The 22,500-nt window shown below is 38.2% G+C and overlaps 1 protein-coding gene across 3 annotated transcripts in view; it reads left to right on the top strand.

The window, feature by feature from the left end:
* The window catches only part of lrfn1 (leucine rich repeat and fibronectin type III domain containing 1), a 240,293-nt gene that overhangs the window by 16,018 nt on the left and 201,775 nt on the right, over nucleotides 1–22,500 (top strand). For all 3 annotated transcript variants that reach the window (XR_013294218.1, XM_077566515.1, XM_077566514.1), the window contains exon 2: nucleotides 9,044–9,165. The gene's annotated coding sequence lies outside the window, so the exon portion shown is untranslated. The remainder of the gene's footprint in view (nucleotides 1–9,043; nucleotides 9,166–22,500) is intronic.

The following is a 22,500-nucleotide window of genomic DNA, read 5'->3' as shown; positions in this document are numbered from 1 at the left end:
GGCAGCAGAGCAAACGAGATTTTGACAAAAAGCTCGTTAGTCACATTTCTAAATCAATTTGTGAATAATGATGAAATTTGCCTATATTGTAATGCTAATTTCTGCAAAACGGGAACAGATAGAAATATATGTATTTTTTTTCCTGATGAAAGAAAAGACTCATCTTTCTTTTGGTTGGTTCCATGTTTTTATAGCAATAGAACACAGTATTCTGTGGGCCTTGCAAAATCCAGTAAAACAGCCACGAGCGAAGGGGATTGCTTCTGTGAAAATGTGCTCAATTTCACATTTCTCAATGTTGTAGTTCAGCTTAAAATGACAAGCAAATATGTTGTCCGTGAGCCGAAAATAAGTCAAATGCAGAAGTGGGTGTCGATCCTCTCCAAGATCCCCAAACAGCTGCGGGGAGTCACAGCCTGGTGAGTCAGAGTCACCAGTGCCTCGGGGCTCAGACATTCACGTCATTCCCATTTAATATTTTCATTAAAATTAATGCACACGGGACCCCTTTCGAACAATGTTGGCTGCTTGATGCATGATGAAATTTTAGCGTTCTTGCCTTGAGGAGCTTAGCCGGGGTCAAGTTAACTTTCGGTGTAATGAAGATTAAGCTTGAATAAACCGCATGCTTTTGCGCCTGCCTTTTGAAAAGTGAAACCTGGGAATGAGGTCTTGCGATCTGATCTGAGACCAGTGCAGTTCTGAAACTTCATTGAGAGTACAGGTAACCCAAAAGGATGCAATTTGGCTTTCGGTCACGTTGTCAAAGTCAAACAAAGCTCGGGTTCCAAACTACAAATCAGCAAAGCCTGTGATACATCAGTTTAGTGACAATCTGGTGGACAAAACTTTTATGCTCAAGAGCCACGTTTGATTTTTCTTAACATGGACAGATGGGCCAGGTGATCTGTAGAGGATTTCCATGATTACATCAAAGGTGTTAAATTGCTGTGTCGTTCATTTTTCGGCGTTGTGGGAGGAGTATATGCAAATATAGGGAAAGCAATGGGATTTATCAAACCTGAGACTAATTGCACTGGCTGATTTTGCATATTTAAATTAGGCCGACTCCAAAGCAAGTCTAAACGGGCATGCAAAGTAAACATTTTAGAAATGCCTGAAAGCAAAACGATCAGAGCATTCACACCGCATTTTTTTTGGAGCTTCTGAAAACGGCTGACTTGGAAGCAATCACAAGAAGGAGTCATGCCATCTCACCTATAACAATGCTGCATTCAACTGTGCATCTGCTTGCATCTGACTCATTCCAGCATGTGGTGGCAGTTGGTGCTGTTTTGAAATTTGAACAACTTAGTTTCATGAAATGTATGCTGTTTTGCCGTGTCACCTTTTTATTAGCTTCAGTTATCTACCGCATTTTCCTCTCAGTGGACGTCTTACAAGTGAATTTATGGTAAAGAGCAGCGTTTGCTTTCTTGTGTTCAAAGCCATTATTCAAAGTTGCTAGTTTATCATTTAAATGCCGCCGCCGCCGCCGCACCATTATCTCATAAAATGTCTCTCGTTCCCTTTCCGGCTGTAAATTTTTGCTAGAACCCGTTATCAGTTGTTGCACACTAAGGCGAGAGGCTCGTTGTGCTGCATGTCAACAGTACATTTTTTTTTTTATCTTTACTTCGGCGTGAGCATCCATTTCCCGCTAATTGCTGTTGAATTGTTAGCAATGTGGACGTCAACAAATAAAACTACGGATATCCATTAACTGTCCACGCATGATTATGGTGATCCTTTGTGCAAAGCTGGTCGTGCGAGGTAGATAAATGCGTATGCGCGCTGTTCGGAATTCTCTCCTTTTTTAATTTTTCCGTGTCGGATGTAGTTAATTGAATAATTGCATTCATTATTCATTGCCTTCCAAAACACAGAAGGTCGTTGAATTAGCGCACTCAATTTATTACGACGCCACCACATTTTAATGAGACCCAAGACAAGAGCGGCATCAAAAGTTCTGCTTTTACAAAGAATGCAAATACATTTGAATGTAATACATCATATACAGTTTCCTATACAAATTCATTGAACCCTTCTTTTTTTTTTTTTTGAAAAAATAAATTAATAATAATTTCCATGTTCACGACATAGTTAGGCCTTATACATTAGGGTTTACTGAAAAACAAAATGAACATGGAGAGCAGACTCCCATCACTCAACTCTATAGTAGTGCTGTCACTATCGAATATTTTTTTTAATCGGATTCATTTTATTTTTACTTTGTGTATTACAAAGGCATTTTTTCCCTGATTACTGTTTATTAACTACAGTTTGGTGAAAGAAAAAGGGTTGATGTTGACCGGTTGGGTAATTTTTTTCCAAAGCAAAGCAAATTTTTGCAAATGTCTTATTTTGATTAAACCCAGATGATAATCAGTCGTCTTTCATGAGGGTTTACAGAAATCAGTGGACAATTACTTTTGATATTGTAATATCTGCCAGTTGTAAGTTTTACAACCTCATCAAGGACAAAGGAACTTAATTTCTTTGTCCTGGGCACGCCAAGATGGGGGTCGGGAGACCAAGAGATGGAGATCTCTGTCTGTCTCTCCTCCACAAACAGTCACCATTGCTCGTTTATTAAAATAGTTGTTGATTAATCCATTCATTTTGACAGCTCGAGTCTATGGATCACTTAAAACAGCCAGCGCTGTTTTCTTAAGATGGAACCCAAGGGCAGCAGATACAAAAAAAAAAAACAGCAGAGGCCCCGGCATTGAACCCTGTGGAACACCCTACGTTCCGTTACACATGCAAATTCATATTGTACATATTCATCCGATCACTTTATTTATTTTTGCTCGACATATGAAGGGATTACAATACCATCGCGGACTGACTCACCAAACCCCCGGGGTTCAATCGAACCCAGGTTAAGAACCACTTGGTTACCAAGTTTAAAATCGGTGCGCGCGTTGCCATCTTTGGGTTACAGTATGTAACCGGCTTAATAAAGCTCTCACTTCCCATCCATGTTGTCATCACTACGCCCACCTTTTAAAGGCACTATGAAGATAAAAAGGAAGAGAATGATGTAGCATTTGCCAGCAGCGTCTGCGGAGCCCGATAAGAATAGTCCGGGTGGTTTTAGTGAATCAAGACCCTCGACTATCTCCATAAGCCTCGTTGCACGATGCCAGCCAGGATAAGCCGCGGCTTGCAAATCATTCGCCCTGCTTTTAGCGAAAAGGATGAAAGGAGAAAATCTGTTATGATCCACGTGGTCCAGGTCAGCTCTCGGCCCCGGTGGAAAAACGCGGAGCTTCCTCTTTTTTTTTTTGTATTCAGCTACTTTGTATTCTCTTTTGTAAGTGCCGGTCGCGGGGGTGTGTTTTTCGCCCTGACAACACGGCCGGCGGCGTGTATGAAGATGAGACGCTGTAGCCCGCGACGCATCATCATCATCCATCTATCTTCATCTGTCGTCCAGCGCGCCGCTTCAGTTTGCGGGCCCTGAGGGTGACAAGTGGGCGTCGTCAACAATGTTCTACATGAGAGCCGACGAGACAGCAGTCGACGCGCCGACCGTTTTGCCCGTAACAAAACGTGTAACAAACGAGCTGCATCACACATTATTGCCTCTACAAAGATGATCTTGCTGTTTGGAAGCATCTGTCGTTATGATGCAGTGCGGTTCTATTAGCGAAAAAAAAAAAAAAAACCCTGCTTGAATGTGACCCGCCATTGCAAAATGAGTCGGAATTCACTCAGAGAGATTCTGAGATGCGAGACAATAATAGCTCTGTAGGTCAAACTTGTACCGCTTTCATCCATTTGGTGTTTCAATTTCATGAAATTAATTAGTGTGAAGTGTTCAAAAATCACACGTCCAAGGTCCAAGTCACAAACCTTCAAAATACAGCAAAACAATCGCTCATTATTACCTTGCTGATGTCGGAGATAAACTGGCAAATCTCTTTCGGTAATTTTGTCCACATTTGAATAATTATACTTCATTATGAGCTAGAATTGCCATTGCTATGCTCAAGGTTATAACCCCAAAATACTGGCCTCTGATTCGTCTATTGCTGTTCATTCGAGTTGGTTAACTCATTCAAACCCAAAAACGTATAAATACGTTTTTTATTCCATCACTCCCAAAACATATTTATACAGTTTTCTTTTTTTAATGCTAGAGCATAAAGAAGGTTTTGAAACCGCTTCTGACATGAAGCGGTCACTTAAAGCAATGGTGGTTATTACCAAAAACGGCCTGCAGGTGGCAGCGGAGTATAAGATCAACTAGGGCCATGTTGCAACAATCTCTTTTTGCCAGCCTTTTGAACAGACTTGTGAATATGATGAAACTTGGCTTTATTTAAGCATGCAGAGGGAATTACAAAATAACTTTGGTCCGGAATATTGAAAAAGAATTAAAGTAGGCTGTCAAACTTTCTCATCAGCCTGCAGCTAGCCACGCAGACAGTCGTTGGTCATGCTAACAGGTAACCGCTAGCCACTTACGTCGGAGACTTCTGCCGTGTTTCTTTTATCATTATTTTTATTATTATTATTATTATTATTTTTCCTTCTTTTTTCTTTTGCTGGTAATTTTACCGATTTGACATGTCATCATCATTGCTCTCTGTTTTTATTTTTTTTATTTTGTATGTGGGTGAGTATTTGCGTGTGAGTGTGTACTCATTAGTTCACCTAAAACCTATTAAAAATCCCATACCGTTCACCTAAACCGAATACTTCAGAATCCAGCTAGAGTCGTTAGGTTGTCAGGAGACCTGAGGAAGGATCAATGATGATAAATTGCACCACTAATATATGTACATTTTGGTGGTTTGCTGAAAACTAAGCAAATTCAAGTGTGCAGATGTAGTGAAAGGAGGAAGGTATGACGCAGAAGCACACCACTTTGGATGTGCTCTCTGCTCCGGTGCTCCTCAGCGCATCACATTTTGGCCTGAAGTGCGTCAAACCAGCCATCCAAGTCCCTGCGCAACACTCTGTGACGCCCAGTCGGTGTGGAGCCGGGCTAAATTGTATCGCGCTCGTCGGGGATGACACTCCAATAGGTGATATAAAAAGGATTTAAGGGGATGATGATGATAATAATATATATATATTTTTTTTTTATTGCTTGCGTACAGGTAGTTGTCTCTGTAGTTAGTGCTTGCCCTAACGAGCAGGAAACTAAACCAAATTATATGCGTTTATCTGGGGGAAGAAAAAAAAATCAAGGATATTTTTTGTGGATAATAAATAGTTGTCGATTAATCGTTGCACCTCCTACTATGCTTTTACATAGTCTGTAGCTGGTAGTAGCCTTTCGCCTCATCTCAAACTCCAAACTCTGCTCTTGTTTGCAGGGTTATAATAGTTTGAAGAATTTTCTTTTATAAATTATTATTTTTATACAGTATTTTTATCATAGATTTTTCATCAGTTATTTCATTTTGGCTTTTGTTTTTTTTGTTTGCAGGGTTATAATAGTTTGAAGAATTTTCTTTTATAAATTATTATTTTTATACAGTATTTTTATCATAGATTTTTCAGCAGTTATTTCATTTTGGCTTTTGTTTTTTTTGTTTTCAGGGTTATAATAGTTTGAGGAATTTTCTTTTATAAATTATTATTTTTATACAGTATTTTTATCATAGATTTTTCATCAGTTATTTCATTTTGGCTTTTGTTTTTTTTGTTTTCAGGGTTATAATAGTTTGAGGAATTTTCTTTTATAAATTATTATTTTTATACAGTATTTTTATCATAGATTTTTCATCAGTTATTTCATTTTGGCTTTTGTTTTTTTTGTTTGCAGGGTTATAATAGTTTGAGGAATTTTCTTTTATAAATTATTATTTTTATACAGTATTTTTATCATAGATTTTTCATCAGTTATTTCATTTTGGCTTTTGTTTTTTTTGTTTGCAGGGTTATAATAGTTTGAGGAATTTTCTTTTATAAATTATTATTTTTATACAGTATTTTTATCATAGATTTTTCATCAGTTATTTCATTTTGGCTTTTGTTTTTTTTGTTTGCAGGGTTATAATAGTTTGAAGAATTTTCTTTTATAAATTATTATTTTTATACAGTATTTTTATCATAGATTTTTCAGCAGTTATTTCATTTTGGCTTTTGTTTTTTTTGTTTTCAGGGTTATAATAGTTTGAGGAATTTTCTTTTATAAATTATTATTTTTATACAGTATTTTTATCATAGATTTTTCATCAGTTATTTCATTTTGGCTTTTGTTTTTTTTGTTTTCAGGGTTATAATAGTTTGAGGAATTTTCTTTTATAAATTATTTTTATACAGTATTTTTATCATAGATTTTTCATCAGTTATTTCATTTTGGCTTTTTTTTTTTAATTGTTAGTTTTAATGAATTTTGAGAGCAAATTTGTTAGTTTTTATCTATGAAAAATATTAGTTTTAATATTAGTTTAAAAAAATATGTGGAGTATTTGTCAAGTGCATGATTAAAAAAGAAGGTCACTAAGTATAGTGTCATGAAATCAAGCAAATTAAAATTCTCTTCTCTCAGAAGATAAAACTTGACCTTCCAGAAATACTGAAATCTAAATGAAGCACGAAAACTAAGGACATTTTCACTATAGTTAGTTTTGTACAAAATGACAAGCTGATTTGTTTTCATTTTTTTTAAAAGTATTTTTGTTTTTTAAACTTTGTTAATGAAACAGTTTTTTTTTCAATTTTAGTTGTAGTTACTTTGTTGATTTACCTGAAATATGTTAGCCATGTCTCCATGGTAACGCAAGCATGCTGTAATTCATCCTTGCTTTATTTTGACAAAAGCATTTCACTTGGATTTAAGAACTTTTAAATTATGAAAAAAAAAAAACTTTTTCGATATGCTTCTTTTAAGTAACTGTATTGGCATAAGTCATAAACATCATTATTTAAAAAAAAAAAAATAAATGCACGCTACAGTTCTGGCAGAATCCACCTGACATTTCTTAAGGCTGACACTGCGCAGCACATTAAGGCCAAGACGTGAACGATATTTTTTCTTTCCCCTCCCACCACTCTGTGCACACATAAGACACAGACGACAGCATAAATCTTGCATCCACGTTTGTGTATTTGTCGCCGGCGTCCTGTCACGCAGCTGAAAGTAAGATTTATCTGCCGTCAGCGGACAGACAGCAACGTCTCGAAAACAAATATGTCTGTAGCATCGACTGGCGGCGTGGCTAACGAGAAAATAGTCTCCTTTTTATGCTGGAAATGCGTCTAAATGAATGAACAGGCCGTTTTGTTCATGTTTTCAATAGAGTTGTTCTCTTTTCATTCAAATGTGTTATTTTGCACAAATCAAGCACTTTTTGATGGAGTTGCTGGCCTTTTGTCGTATTTTTTTGTTTTTTCAAAAGAAGCGGATGAATGTGAAGGGCTGACGGCCATAAATAGCTGTACGGTATGTGCCGAGAATCTAAATGTGAGCGTGTGCATGCGGGTGCTAATGAGAAGCAAATTCATGGAGGTGGTCTGTGCTTGGCTCTTCTTCCTGTTCAATGACGTCCTCGCCTCTTTTAAAAAGGAAACGGAACAAACAATGAGATGTTCGTTTTGCTATTGATTTATAAACAACCAATGAAGTAACACACAGGTCATGCAGTAACGTAATACTAACAGGCATTAATTTTTTTATCCTCTGCAAAAAATTACTAATTACAACTGATTGAGTCATATTCGTTAGGAAACTACAGTATTTATATTGACACTTGCTTTTATTGAACCCATTAGCAAAACTACAAACCTTAAAACCTTATTTTGCAATCCTGCCTGATTTTAAACTCTATTTAGATTTTTTTTCTTCCAGAGCTCAGTATTATTCATTCGCTAGCCCTCCCGAGTCAACATGTCATCATCATTGCTCTTTTTTTTTCTTTTCTTTTTTTTGCGAGTGTGCGCTCTTTAATTCACCTGAAACCTGTTAAAAAATCCCATAGTGTTTATCTTAACCGCAAAGAAAGGTGAAATCCAACACCAACCAGACAACGAGTTAAAAACCCAGAATCTTCCACCGAACCCCAGATTTGGCTGACATCAAGAGACCAGAGGAAAGACTAAAGTAAGGAAGGATAGATGCAGCAACAAACTAAATTTTGAAACCATAAACCTCCACGCTTGCCTTGAATCCATCCCTATTGTGGAATCATAACACTTGCTTGAAACCACAATTTGAACCCCAGCTACAAACCCTTTAACCCAAGCTGAGAAGCCCTATTTTACAACCCTACTTTGAAACTCCAGCCTGGTTTGAACCCCTAATCCAATCTTCAACCTTCCATAAAACACTAAAACTTGCAAAAAAAAAAAAATAATTGGAAGAGACCCCAGGAAGATTAGCTCTGACCTGGTTCATTAGCTAATGTGGTTCTTAATAGCCAAAACAAAAACTCTTGATTGAAGCATGATTTAAAACCCTAACTACAAACCTTAAGCCTAGCCCTATTATGTAACAGTTCTTGATGTGTAAAGTATATTTGATTTGCTGGTATACGGTGCCCTTGGTGATTGCGAATCACCGCCAGTCACAGTAGGAATCACATTAGCGAGCGTGCTAATGCTGCGCCTCCTTGTAGCATCGCTAGCCTCTTTTTTTATTTATTTATTTTTTTAATTTTTTTATATCAATGGGGACATCAACTTATGTCGTCATACGTGTATCGATTGTCTTCCTCGTCTTGTCGCTCATTAGTTGCGAGGCGTTCGACGCTGTCGGCGACTCCGCCGCGTGTTCGTCTTTTCGTGTCGCGCAAAGTGGCTGCCGCTTGTTGTTGTCTACAGGGAACAAGGTGATGAAGGTTTAATAAGCTGTTAAAGTACAATTCACGTTTCTCATAAATAACTAATTGGACCAATTTATCTTTTTGTCTCAGTTCGTCTGCCCGCCCGGGAATCTGCTTGCAAATGTAATGTTTTAGTGTAACACAAATTATGTTACTAATTACAGTAAAATAACAGCAGCAGAAGAAGAATTGTAATTTGGAAATTCAGGCTGGTACAATGCTCCACTTTTTTTTACAGTATGTGCTTGTCTTTCCAGGTTGGTCACCTGGGATACAGAACACACAGTCGTGACCTTTGTGCTACGTGACTACGTCTGCCGGCCATGTCTGACATTTAAAATCCTATTTTAAGCAACCGTCTCCATCCAGTGACAAAATGGTAAGTCACTAATTCTTTGACCTACAGTATATCATTTATATAAGTACACCCTTTTTGGTGTTTTAAATGAAAAAGAAATATACTCTACCTTAGCATTTTGTTATTTTGCTATATGTGCGCAAATGCTAAATGTTATCTTGGTTAGCAGTTCAACTGCGCTAAACAAGACAATGCATTATCCAAGCTTTTTTGCTCTGTTCTGACAACTATTTGTAGCTGTTTGTTGAAATACCGCTAGGAAGCTCAGTTTGCATTGTTTGACTGGCAAGTGCGACCACAGTAGATAGTAGGACTCCATTTTTCATGCTTCTGCCAAAGCAGGAAGTAGTTGTAGTTCCGGTCAATGGCTATTGTCTGCTACCGATTAGATGCTAGTGGCAACGCAAATGTGAATTTGGGTGTAGATAGGAAGGAATTTAAGCGTTACATTCCCTCTTAATCGTAAACCGACAGTGGGCAGGGCGGGATTGTCTGCCAAACCCCTCTAGCACGCTACATCTAAGCTAGCTAGCATTTTTATGCTATTAATTTATTATTTTGGCTGTCTTTGTTTTTATATGTCTAGTTATGACTCCATGTACAGCACTTTGTATGGAGCGATGGTTGTTTTCTATAAATAAAGTTGAGTTGAGTGATTGAAGCCCAAGAAATTTTATAAGTTAACATTATCGGTAATTTTACGAGTTATTTAAATGATGCAACACCATAAACTGATGCTCGAATGGGAAGATGAGCAAGAAGAGGGAAGTAATATATGCCGCCTTTTTATGTATGTAAATCCATTCAGCTGTGATCAGCAGCGATTGCAATAAGTCACAATTCCATGCTTGACAAACATGTAAATAGATGCAAATGCGCCGAATGCACCTGAGCTTTTCGGGGCGCAGCCGCCATGCTGGAATTGCTTCCGACTCGGGATCGCTCCTCCCGGACTCGTGTTGTAGATCTCATGAAACTGGGGATGCAGCAAGAATTGTGGGCTTCCTTTTTAATTTTTTTTTTTTTTGTGTGATCTCCATCTACTTGATTGAGCACGGGCATAAATTGCAACATCCGCTATCAGTAAGGAAAATCAAATGAGATCTGTAAAGTGCGTAGCCAGTCCAGCAAACTCTTCTCAAGTATCGGCAATGGTGAGACGTGATTAACGTCACGGTAGAGGGAGCAATGCGGATAAGAGTGACACTTGGCCTGCAGACGGCAGATAGCCGATTGTTCACGTCCCTCCTCACCTTTTTTCGCCCTTTTTATTGGGCTATTTTTTCCCAACTGCACAAGAAACGTGTGGAAAATGCTGCGAGATTTGGCAGCACTGAAGTAAACAACCCACATGTGCGCACAGCTGCCACCTGGCCTCCAGTTGCTGTATTTTAACATACCAGTTGTTAGCATGTTAGCATATTAGTATTTGAGGTAAAATCCGTATCAGACTTTTGAAAGGTTTCATTACTACACAAATCTTATGAGCTGCCTTGGTTGCTTCCTGTGCTGCGTTGCTATATGTTAGCATACAAACTGTTAGCATTTGATTTTATCCATGATCATTTGAAACTAGAAGCGCCTACCGGCATGAATTTATTTAGTGATCTGCCTTTGTAGTTTCTCTGCTCAAGTTTCTATCTTGGTATATAAGCCCTATTAGCTAACATGTTAGCATTTTAACCCCGTTCCAGTCTTTTTTTCACTACCAATATGAAATCCTTATCAAACATCCTGTTTTTTGGTTGTTGTTTTTTTGTGCTGCAGTTGCTATATTTTAGCATACCGAGTGCTAGCTGACTTATCTGTGATCATTTGAAATCCGCAGTGTAGGACAAAACTGTTAGCATTTCATCAATTCTTCAATTGAAATACTGTTTGACTCCAGGGCACACTTCTTGCCTATTGTTTATTTCTCTCTTTATCCTTTCACACTCTCTTTATTGCATGTATTGTGCAGGCAGATGATGCTACTAAATTTGGCATCACTGTAGTAAGCATAGACACAAATACAGTACATACACACACTAGCCTGGAGCACAAATACCATTGGATTATTTTTCCTCTATGAAAAGCACAGTGTGTGCGCGTGTATAGGGATTTACCCTCCTACACATGTACGTCATCACATCAATAGAATAATGTCCTGAGTGCTTACCACTAAGATGCCAGTGCTGACATCGCAAAACAATTTTTAAGCGTGCAGCAAGTTAAATTGTTAGTATCCTGGGTCAAAAACAAATTTTATTTCATGTTATTTTGTTTCTTTCATTTTGCTATTATATAACCCTTTAAGTGCTTTTTTTTGTTACGGTAACAAGGTGGTTTCCATGCCATATTTTCTCCACTGGCGACTGTATTCATGTTCCCTCGCTATAACGCGGTTCACTTTTCGCGGCCTAGCTGTTTCACGTTATTTAAAAAAATAAAATAAAATTGTTGGCGTTTTTATAAAAAATTATGAAGGTTTGAACAGCCTGTTTAAACAAGAGAGAAATGTGATAAAATGTAAATGCCTCAATGAGACAAGTGTATAAAGTGTGTTGAGAGGTTTTAGAGCCTTAAAACATTTATAATAAATGTAAAACATAAAGCTAACTACTTCGCGGATTTCATTTATTGCAGGTATTTTTTTTAACCTAAGCCTAGCGAAAAACGAGGGAAAACTGTATTTTTAATACCTTGGAAATTATAACCTACCTTTCTCCCGACTGATAACGATAAGATCCCTGCCCTGCAGAAGCTCTCTGTAGATCATGGCTTATGTTTTAAGGCTTCCAAAATGTTAGGAAAAGCCTACCAGAACATCTGAACTTTATTTTGGAGTTCATCAGAGGCACTTTAAATGGTGGCAGGTGTGTGCTGACATTTAACAGCTTTTGAATGTGATTGCTTAATTATAAACACAGCAACGGGCCCAATTATTAGAGGGTGTGCACACTTGTGCAACCACGTTATCTTAGTTAGTTATCTTCCCTATCAAAAATACTCCCCCACCCTTCCCCAGTTGAATAGTACAGTACTTTAACGTAGATCAACAAAACCTGACATTTGAACAGGGGTGTGTATAGCCATGCTAGGGGCTACGTGCTATCTTGCTGTACGTTTGCTTATCAACTTCTAACACGTTATCAGTCTAGCTGACCTCATTAAGCTTTTGAAATGAAACTTTTACCAAATAGAATAGATATAAAAACCTTACTGATACACTTTCTGTATTTTGTTGCTATCCTGTTACGTTGGCATACAAGCTAGTGTTAGCATGTTAGCATTTGATCCACTCTCATGAAATGCTATCTGACTGACTACAGGGCCCTGAATACAGTTTCTAAAGAAATGTTAGCATGACAACTATTAGCTTAGCTTGTTAATATATTACAGTGTATGGTCTAATTAGGCTTTCAAATGGTGCATTATGAATAGGATAAGATGGGTATAAAACGTTATGAATCTTCCTTGGCATACCAAATGTTAGCATGTTAGCATTTTGTCCATTGTTCCATAACCACAAGTTCCACATTCGTAAACATACTGTTGAATACTCTCTAACGCACTCAATCTAAATTGAGCATTGTTATATTTGAAAGGGCACATTATAAGATCATTGAGGTGTACCTATTTTTGTGGCCTGTGAGCACATTATTTGTAATTTGTGTTTATTGGTTCGTGTTGTAATGAGCAACAGTGCTTTTTAATTGCAACATCTGCGAACCTGTTGGTCCTCCTAATGATTCAGCATGGCTCCATTCCCTCCAGCTGGGATTTATCTCTCTGACAGAGTCCTTGAAGTGAGCCAACAAGCTCTCGGCAACAAATGAGCGGCGTCTGCCTGCCGTGGTTGTATTTATTTATTTTTTTGCGGAAGGAGTTAATAGTGTCTGGTCCCAAATTGAAATTCGGGCCCTGTATAAGACTCCAATGTGGAGTGGAAAGATAACGCACTTGCTCCTAATCTGCCTGCATGTGTGTGAAGCAGGTGTTTGGTGTAAAAAAAAAAAAACACACAAAAAAAAAAACAGGACAAGGCGCACCATCAAAGCGCATTGCTTCATAAATTCAGTCATTTCATCCTGTCAAATGACCTCAAAGCTATTTTGCCGTTTGGAAGCAGAATAAAACAAACGTGTTAGCGCACTCCCGTTTAATGTTTAAGACATGACAATAGCACGGCTTCCTTTAAAACATTTTATTGCGTTATTAAGAGATGCAGCTCTTTGGGAGTCCATTTTTTTTTTGTTTTGTTTGTGGGGGGGGGGGGGGGGTAGGTTATCATCAATCTAAGAAAGGCGAACAGATAAACTAAAAGTGACTTTAACCCAACTGGCCCTAAATAGTTTCGCTCAGAAGATACTGCAAGTGCCATGGAAAGAAAATGGAGTTTTGTTTTCGCTGGAAAATTCGATTTGCGGGGCAAGTGTGAGCCACTGCGCAATATCTTTCCCATCTAGACCGAATGTGCTATCGTTCATCAAAAAGAGACTGTGGCCATTTGTAATCAAAATTCTGAAAATATGTACGCGCGGAACCGGAGCTTCCTCCAAATTACACAATTTGCCTCAAGGATTCAGAAAGCAATCACATTCTGAAACACTTTTTCCATATGGAACTGTGAAGAGTGGCTAAGGATGCGGCTTGAGAACGAACCGGGAAGAGTGTATTGCTGCATATTGTTAAAACCCTGTGCAGCATGCGGGGTGTGAATTGATGCACAGGCAATAACAAAAATAAGTTTATTTCTGGTACTGCTATCCATGCAGCAAATTTGAGGTACAACAGCGCATTTATTTGCTTGCAGATTCTGGCGACACTTAGCTCAGAATTGATCCTGATTCATAAAAAAAAAAAAAAAGCCTGAGAGGAGATAATCACTTGTCTACCTACCAAACCTGCAGCCTGTTTATGACTCGCTATTAACCGGTTTTACGATTAACCGTATTTTGTTAAACGTCAGGATTATACAACCGCAGCCGTTCAAAAGTATAAACTTACCTGTGGCGCAAAACGTGCCATGCGACATAGTTCATAGCTGCACAACAACACAGGGCTCAGCCCCCACCCCCCCCCATAACTTTATTGAACAAACAGAATACACAAACATGTTAAACTTTTAAAGCCGCGTGGCCGCCATCTTGGGACTCCCAAGAAACGTATCTCGGCATCCGCATTTGGTTTGCAAAATGCCTACGTGTAGCGGTAAACACGAACATTTCACCTGTAAGTAGGATTGAAATGGAAAGTGAATAATAAAATTGCGAATTTGTAGTTCCTTTTTTTTTGTGTGTTTGCGATTAACTTTTTGTTTTTGTGATTTTTGTGATGTTTCATTTTTGTATTTTTGATTCGGTTTGTATTTTTTGGTTGGCAGTCGTGTTCACTTTTTTGTTTTTGCGTTTTGCACTTAAGAGCCACCGTACATACTTTATACTTTATTATTCAGTTATTTATTTTCACTTTGTTAAAATAAACCTAAAATTAAAGCCAATTTGAGCATTTCAAATTCTGAAACTATCATATTTCATTTTTTTGTACTTATTTGTGTGCTGTATTTGTTTTAAAAGGCAGCAACTTTTTAAAATTTATTTCCAGTTATTTATTGTTTTTAAATAATGCTGATGTGATTTTTTTTTTCTTTTTTTTTTTTTTAGTCTGTAAGACTAACAGTAAAGCCAAGTATTTTTTTTCTCCGACTATAATCGTACACCAACTCTTGCACTCCTATTTATGACTGTTATCAAATAGAGACATATATATATATATATATATATATATATGGGTGTTGTTTCAAAAGATTTGATGGCTTTAATGTGTTTTATGAAAATTGTGTATGCCATTTATGCTAATACAGAAAATGATAGAAAATGTTTTTGTGGAAAAAACAGCATTTCAGCCAATGATGTCCACCGTGCTCAAATGTGCCGATATCATTTTCAGTCAAGACAAGATGGAGGCGCTACTTTACATTTCCGCTGATTTTCTCGTCATACATCTGTGCAGGTGTTTTCGGCACAAACGAATGAAAAGGAGCATCATTACCACCACATTCTTGCCGGTCTCCTTGGCAATGTGCACGACTTTGCGTGTGGAGGTCTTGTAACTGAGTTTGTGTATCCAGTAAAAATGCAAAATGTTTCATCAAAAAACGCTGCATACCCCCGGCTTACATCCAACATTCATTTCCAGATGAAACATTCCCACGGGGGAAATGTTTACAACCTAATAACCGTGCTATTGTAATATTTTTTTGCTGTGCTGCAGAGAAAAAGTGTAATAGTCATATTTGCTTGGTCACGTAATCGCTAACATTTGGAGCCCGTGCGGGATGCAATAGGCATAAAGTGAAAACTTTGTGCGAGAAGTCAAATATCAAACAAGGATTCATATTCATATCATTGCGGTTATGCATGAGTGTGCCTCTGTAATGAGAAATAGATTTCATTTCACTCTGCAGACAAAAGCCGCAGTTTGGTGTCTGTATTCTGCCAACGGAAAACCGTGGCCGTGTTGTTGCCGCGGCGACAAATGCAGGGCGACACTTTAAAAAAAACAACGTCAGGTGATCTCCCAGCAGACGACGTCTGAAATGGGCGAGCGCACCGTCGTCGCTGCCTGTCGTGATTATTCGTGGCGTGTCGAGCGATTACTTAGGCTAATAAGTTGTGTAAAGAGAAGAGTTGTCTCCCTCGCTGATGGAGACGTCAAGACGGCGGCCGCTGATTACTTGTTAAGGATGGTTTAAATATTTTTGACAGGAGAATGAAGCGTTTTTATGTTTCTGAAGGTGAGTTTGCAAAAAAGAGAGACAATCTGGACCGACCTTCAATCTGGCTGAATAAATGATCAAATTCTGTATTTCCTCAAATAATGGTGTCTTCTCCTTCTTTTAGACCGACTGACTGACCGTCTTTCTGTCTGACCATCTGTCCGTCTATCCATCCATCTCTGACCGACATATTGACCTGTAATAAACTGCATGTTCCCACAAATAATAGATATAATAATAATAATCGTTAGGGGTGTCAGGCGATTTAATTTTTTAAAATCGGAATTAATCACATGACTTTAATAGTTAACTCAAGATTAATCGCTGATTTTGTTCTAAATGTACAATTATATATATATACATATAGATGATGAAAAAATAAAGTAATGTTAAAAAATGAAGTTTTCATACTCTTAACAAAAGTGGAAAAAATGTTAAACTAAAAGAAATATGGCCGCATCTTTTAGTCATTGACAGTAATTTTGCAATAATTCATAAAATTGAGTTCAAATTAAAAAGATGTACTGTAAAAAAACGAGCGCGATATAGATTTCTTTGAGGTCATTTTTCTGCCGCTAGATGGCATAATTGCATTTGTAAGACATTGCCGACGGCTCAGTGCATTCTTTCATCTAATCTTTAACATGAAGTAACTTGAGAAATTCTGCACAGGTTTTAAAATTGCAAAATGCAACTTGACCCCAGCTTTCACAAATATAAGCATTATTATTAAATGTGTTACTGCTAAATTTTGACGTGGACGTGTTTGCTGCGTTGAGACCCAGTACAGGCTTTATTAAGTAATCGTGCGTTTAAAAAAATGAGTGGCGTCAAAGAAATTTTAAATTGACACACCAATTCTGACACCCCTAATAATAATATTAATAATAGAAATGTATATTATACTGGCTTACAATGTTACGTATTGTTCCAAAAATACATTTATTACAAACCTCCCACCTGACGCCCACTTCAAACTGGATTAAAAGGCGCCTCAAGGAAGCCTTTGAATCTATTTGAGCTGTAATTTCCCTTGCGACATTGTTTTTCCTCTACTGTAATCCGATTTTGTATTTACATTGCTGTCAATTCCGATAAACACAAATATCCAGTATTTGTCCTTTGAGTGCCATCTGTATGTACTGTACAATTGCCGTCACAGATGTTGTTGTCTGTTGACTGAGGTATGACGTAACCGCCGCCTTTGCCTTCCGGTCCGGTGGAATATTGCTTCGACTGCGGAATTTTATGACGACAAAATCCTGTGTGTTGTGTTGTCAACCTTCACCAACTCGCACATTGTTTACTGAAAGCTATTCACCAAAAACTCACCTCTTGACATTTGTCTGCTTATTTTTCCAAACCTCGTGATAGTGGCTCGTAAGTAAGAAGTCATTGGTATTTTTTACAGGTTACAAAACGATGACGTAGAGGTCAGTGTCCTCACATTTCTGTTGCATTTTTCTTTTCAAATAATCCGTTATTTTCAGGGCTGATGCTGTAAAAGGAGTTTGTAATGATATTAGCTCATTTGCTGCCAAAACATACAAATACGTTCTATTTTAAATATTACCAGTGTCCCAAAGTTGTATTAATACGTTTTTTAACGTTTTTTTTTTTTTTTTTTATGCTAGAGCTTACATAAGGCTTTGATGCAGCCTCTGACCTGAAGAGAGCAAAGCAATTGTAGTTATTACAAAAAAACAGCCAGCAGGTGGCAGCAGAGTATAAGAGATCAACCAGGGCTACGTTGCAAAAAGCTCATTTACTCGCAGTTTTAAACAGATTTGTGAATAATGATGAAACCTAGCTATATTCTAATGCAATTGCTGCAAAATGGAAACGGATAGAAATATATTTTTTTTTGATGAAAGAAGAAACTCTAATCGTTTTTGGGGTATTTGGTTTTTATAGCAATAGAACAGAATAATCCGTGGGTCTTGCAAAATCAGTCAAAATCCAGCAAAACAGCCGGGAAAGAAGGGGTTTGCTTCAGTGAAAATGGCAGGGAGTGAATGAGTTAAAAAAGTGTTTCAGGAAGGCCTAACCGATTAATCGGACAGCTGACTTAATCAGCTGATATTAGGTCTTTTAAAAATCCGAAAATCGGCAATTTAAAAAACACACTTTACAACGTAAGACAGGGATAATTTTAACATTTAAATTTTCAACTATATCCAAACAACTTTATTCATCCCCAAAGGGCATTCCAGTCGAGGCGAGGATTCATCAAGGGATCACTGTGTAGAATAATTGTCGGACATTGCCGATTGCTCGAAAAACAGGACCGGAATAGAGGCTGTCGAGTCGACGCACTCATGTCCCGCCTCTGTTTCTGCTCTGATACCACGTCTGATGGCGTAAAATTGAAGTGGCAACTTCCCCGCGTTCCATGCCCGCATTATACAGAACAGTGACACGGAAACATCTCATGTTCCTTCTAGCTTCCCTTCTGATATTCCAATGCAGCACATGGAGATGAGACTCTCATCATCTACGGCTAATATGCAAATGAGCCAGCTTGTTCGGCAGGCTGGTGGAAATGTTGTGTTGCGATTTAGCGCGCGATGCGTTCGGGTGCCTCCAGGCTGTGTTGCTGTGCTGTTTGACAGTCATTATTGGCTCTTAAGTGGAGGGGGGGGGGGTTTAGCCTCCAAGGCTGCTCCCTGCCTTATAAATTGACTGCGTGGTTATGTGTGGCAGTCCTCAGACACATGCAAAAACATACACACACACACACACAACCTCAGGGTTTTTGTGGGTCGAAAAGATTAGGAGGAAAAAAAAAAGGTGAGACGGCCAACTTTGGGTGCTTTCACATTAGTGCAAGTTCAACCCTGCAGGCTAAAAGCACTCCTATGTGCTTCCAAAACATGCTTTGAAACTGCTTTTTTTCTGCAGCAAGTTTGTTGCTAAGCATTAATTTGCATTAACTTCTACAGAAATAATTCTTAAGTGAAAAGGGGAAAAAAAGAAAAGAAATAATTCTAAAGTGACAATTCATGTGAAAATAAAGTGAATCCTTTTGGAAAAAAATTGTCAGTTTGTTAAAATGAAGCTATAAATAAATAATCGTTTTGCATAATGCTAACCTGTTTGAAAATATTTACAGAAATTTATCAGACATTTTTTGGTGTTTGGCTGCTAACATTCTCCTTCATGTACTTTCCAACCTTCGTTTTTTTTTTCGATGTGCTAAACCGTTTGGACTGTTACAGATTTTTTGCAGGGACATTTTTTTTCTTTTAGCCGAGAGTATCGTTTTGTTTACGATGCTGCAACTGCGAGGTGCTTCGTTCCAACATGGAACTGGCCTTCATCCCTTGCAATGGCATGGATACGCATAAATAAATTTTATTTTATTTATTTATTTTTTTTTCATCGCTGTATCGGCCCAAGGATTCTTTGGCCGACCAACCGACATCCAGCGTCATTTTGTCATTTTTAGTGCAGTACGTCTACAATATATATTTTACTGTATACAGATGTAGTTTAATATTTAATTTGTTTCATATTTTATTTAATTTTTAGATATTTTCTGCTATTTTATTTTTTTTTAATTAATAAAATGTAATTTTCAAACTAAATTTAATGTGGCATTTTTTAGATATATTTTTTTTTACATTTTATTATTATTTTTAATTAAAATGTCATTTTCAAACTAAATGGAATGTGGCATTTTTTTTAGATAAAAAAATAAATAATAATTTGGTTATTCTTTTTAATTAATAACATTTAACTTTTCAAACTCAATTTAATGTGGTTGGACTTACAAACAAATTCAACTTACAAACTTTTTTTCAAAATTGTATTCGTATGTTGAGGACTACCTGTATATGCCGCGGGCCATAGGTTTGGACATCCGTAGTCTTTACAGTGTGACGATTTTTTTTTAAATTTTCCCTAAACCTGTTTATAATACCCTCCTTTCCATGTTTTTGTTGTTTGTTTGTTTGTTTTCGGCGCGGGGGCAAATAAAAGGCCTCTTATTGAGAAATGATGGTAACTCAATGCAACACTGTACTTCCTTGGACCGTTTACTGTACTACTTTCCTTTTTAGACACCGTTTTGCCGCCATCTTGTGGGCATTTCAGAAAGAGCACAAATGGTAAATGGACTGAGCTTAAATCGCGCTCTGTACATCCTACAAAAGCGGAAGTAGGTGAGATTTTCAGCAGATTGTTGCATTAGTTGTTACGGTCTGAATCGAACGTAGCAGATTTCCCCCAATAACGTTTTTCTTCACATGGCACTCGGCTTTAACAGTCAGAATGAATCCATGAGCGTGTTGTCCACTTAAGGAAATTAATGCACCGCCTCTTATAAATGCCTTGTACTCTATGCAGTTGAGTCAATAAACACCCCAGGCCGCCGGTTGAGGAAACGGTAATCAACATGAAATTGTTTTGAGGTGGTGCCGGTAATTCACCGGCGGCGGGCAAATTAAATGTTAAAAAATCAAGACAACAATCTGTTAAAGCAGTCTTTGCTTTCATTCGCTGACCTCGCTATCCCGCTGAGATGAGCAAGCAGACAAAAGAAATGGACGTATTTTATGAGACACAAATTGGCGGGGAAGACGAACTCGCCAAATAAGAGAAACGGTTCGCGGTTTGGTTGGAAACACACCATCTGCTTAGAACAAACAAAAGCACGAGTCGCTCAATTACTAGTAAAAGCAAGTTGATTTTTCTTGCTTTCCCAACAGGCGGCAAGGTTTTATTGGCACTGTCGGCCATCGTGCTCGAGCCTCGGGCTGCGATTATTCCACGGTGTCATGTTTGTGTGTGTCAAATTGCACTTTTAGGCCTTCGCCATCGATTTTTGTGCCGGGCTCAAGATTGCTGGCAGATGGCCATAGTCTCATTATTCTCCGCGCTCCTGAGCCGGTTGCCCGACAGTCGATGGGATGTGAGCGGCCATTATTTGTAATGCCATACATTGAGCCGCGTGCAGATATGTGCGAGTGTGTGTTATGGGCATATTAGTTGTGTGATTTGTAGCTTCCTACAAGCAGCAAATGGCTACATAGAAAACTAGTAGCAAATGATCATGATTCCTGGAGCTACAGGTGGAGTCGGTTCAAATTCAGTGTGAAGCCATTCTTGGCAATATGAGACATACGGTGTCACAGCTGCTGGGTGGATGACGCAATCATTCATTCATACAGTATGCCTGGCTTAGGGCGGGGCAAGATGCTGGCTTGTTTTCCCAATTGCTGATTTTAATCAATTTCTTGCTTAGAGGGAAAAAAAAAAGCAAATGACATTATTCAACACAAGTTTCATTTCAGGAAATGATCAGCTTGCCGGGAGAGCGTCATGTATGGCTCGTTTTGCTTCTTGAATGGCATGAATGAAAAACTTTGTACCTTCTTCACTGGCTACACATGCACACACAGTATATTAGGAGTATTAGCTGCCCTGCCAGCACACCCATGTGTGTTGGATATGAGCTGGTGAATGGGTCCCATCTGGGCTGCCCAACTGGGTCCCAGTTAATTTTGGCCAGGGATTTCATAGTGGCCCTACGGGGGCTTGACCAGATGGTCTCATATGGGCCCTAGCTAAATTTCACGTGGGCTCAATGTGGGTCTCATATGGGCCCGAGCTAAAACCCACATGGCAACCTTATTCCTGATTGTACCCACTGTTAGATATTATTAACATTTAAATTCTTTATTTTCATATATTAACCATTGTTATACATTATTAACATCTTAATTCTTTATATTAACCATGTTGAAAGGTTTTATAGACGTGTAAAGCAAGTAGTGTTGAACTCAGTATAATTTGACCTTAAGCTGGGACATATTTGGTCTAGAAGTTCCTTCTCTGTGGGAAAACACATTTGGTCCTTGAGAACAGAATCAGTTTCGAACACGCACCCCTGACTCTGTTTTCGTCATCGCTCATGGAAAAGTACCCAGAGAGTATGTTTTGTCTACAAATGAAAGAGAGGCGGTCGGTTTTAACTATAAGAAGCCATTTTACACGCGGAAGAGACACATTCGGCGCTCTGAATTCCACCTGTTAAGTGATGAATTGGAGTCTGTTACGATGTCCAGAGATCTCTGTTAGATTCAAATCATTTTTGCAAAGGTGTTTTTTCTTACATTAAATCAGTCTTCAAGTTTTGGAACACGCAAAGAGGACAAATATTTTATTCCTCTTCACCACCTTAAATGAGCCTGTAGTCCTTGTTGAGGTGGCAAAATGTTGCTAGACGGCAGACGTCCTTTAATTAGCTCAAAGGGGGAGGAGTTTTCCCATATTTTTTCAGAATGCTGCGCAGCGCTTTCATCTAGGTTTGAATATGAATCTTGTGCTATCAAACTTGTATGAAAGGGCCCATTAATGGTCCTACTAAATCCTACCGATGTTAAATTGAAATATAGATTTTTTTTGCTTTTTTTTTTTATTACTTGATTGTAAGGGAGTAAGCTCCATCGCCCGTAATGTTATTGTGCAAAATTTTAATATTTTGGAGTGAAGCCCAGCCAGAGCCCACTTAATGCTCATTCTTAGTCACGCCCTTCTACTGCCCACTTACTACCCATGTGGGGCCCAACAGCTAAGCTCTTGCCCAGCCAAAG

Source organism: Vanacampus margaritifer, chromosome 5 (genome assembly GCF_051991255.1).
Source record: "Vanacampus margaritifer isolate UIUO_Vmar chromosome 5, RoL_Vmar_1.0, whole genome shotgun sequence".
Lineage (NCBI taxonomy): Eukaryota > Metazoa > Chordata > Actinopteri > Syngnathiformes > Syngnathidae > Vanacampus > Vanacampus margaritifer.
The sequence above is the reverse complement of the archived record's forward strand: the minus strand, read 5'-3'. Positions and strand labels throughout refer to the sequence as shown.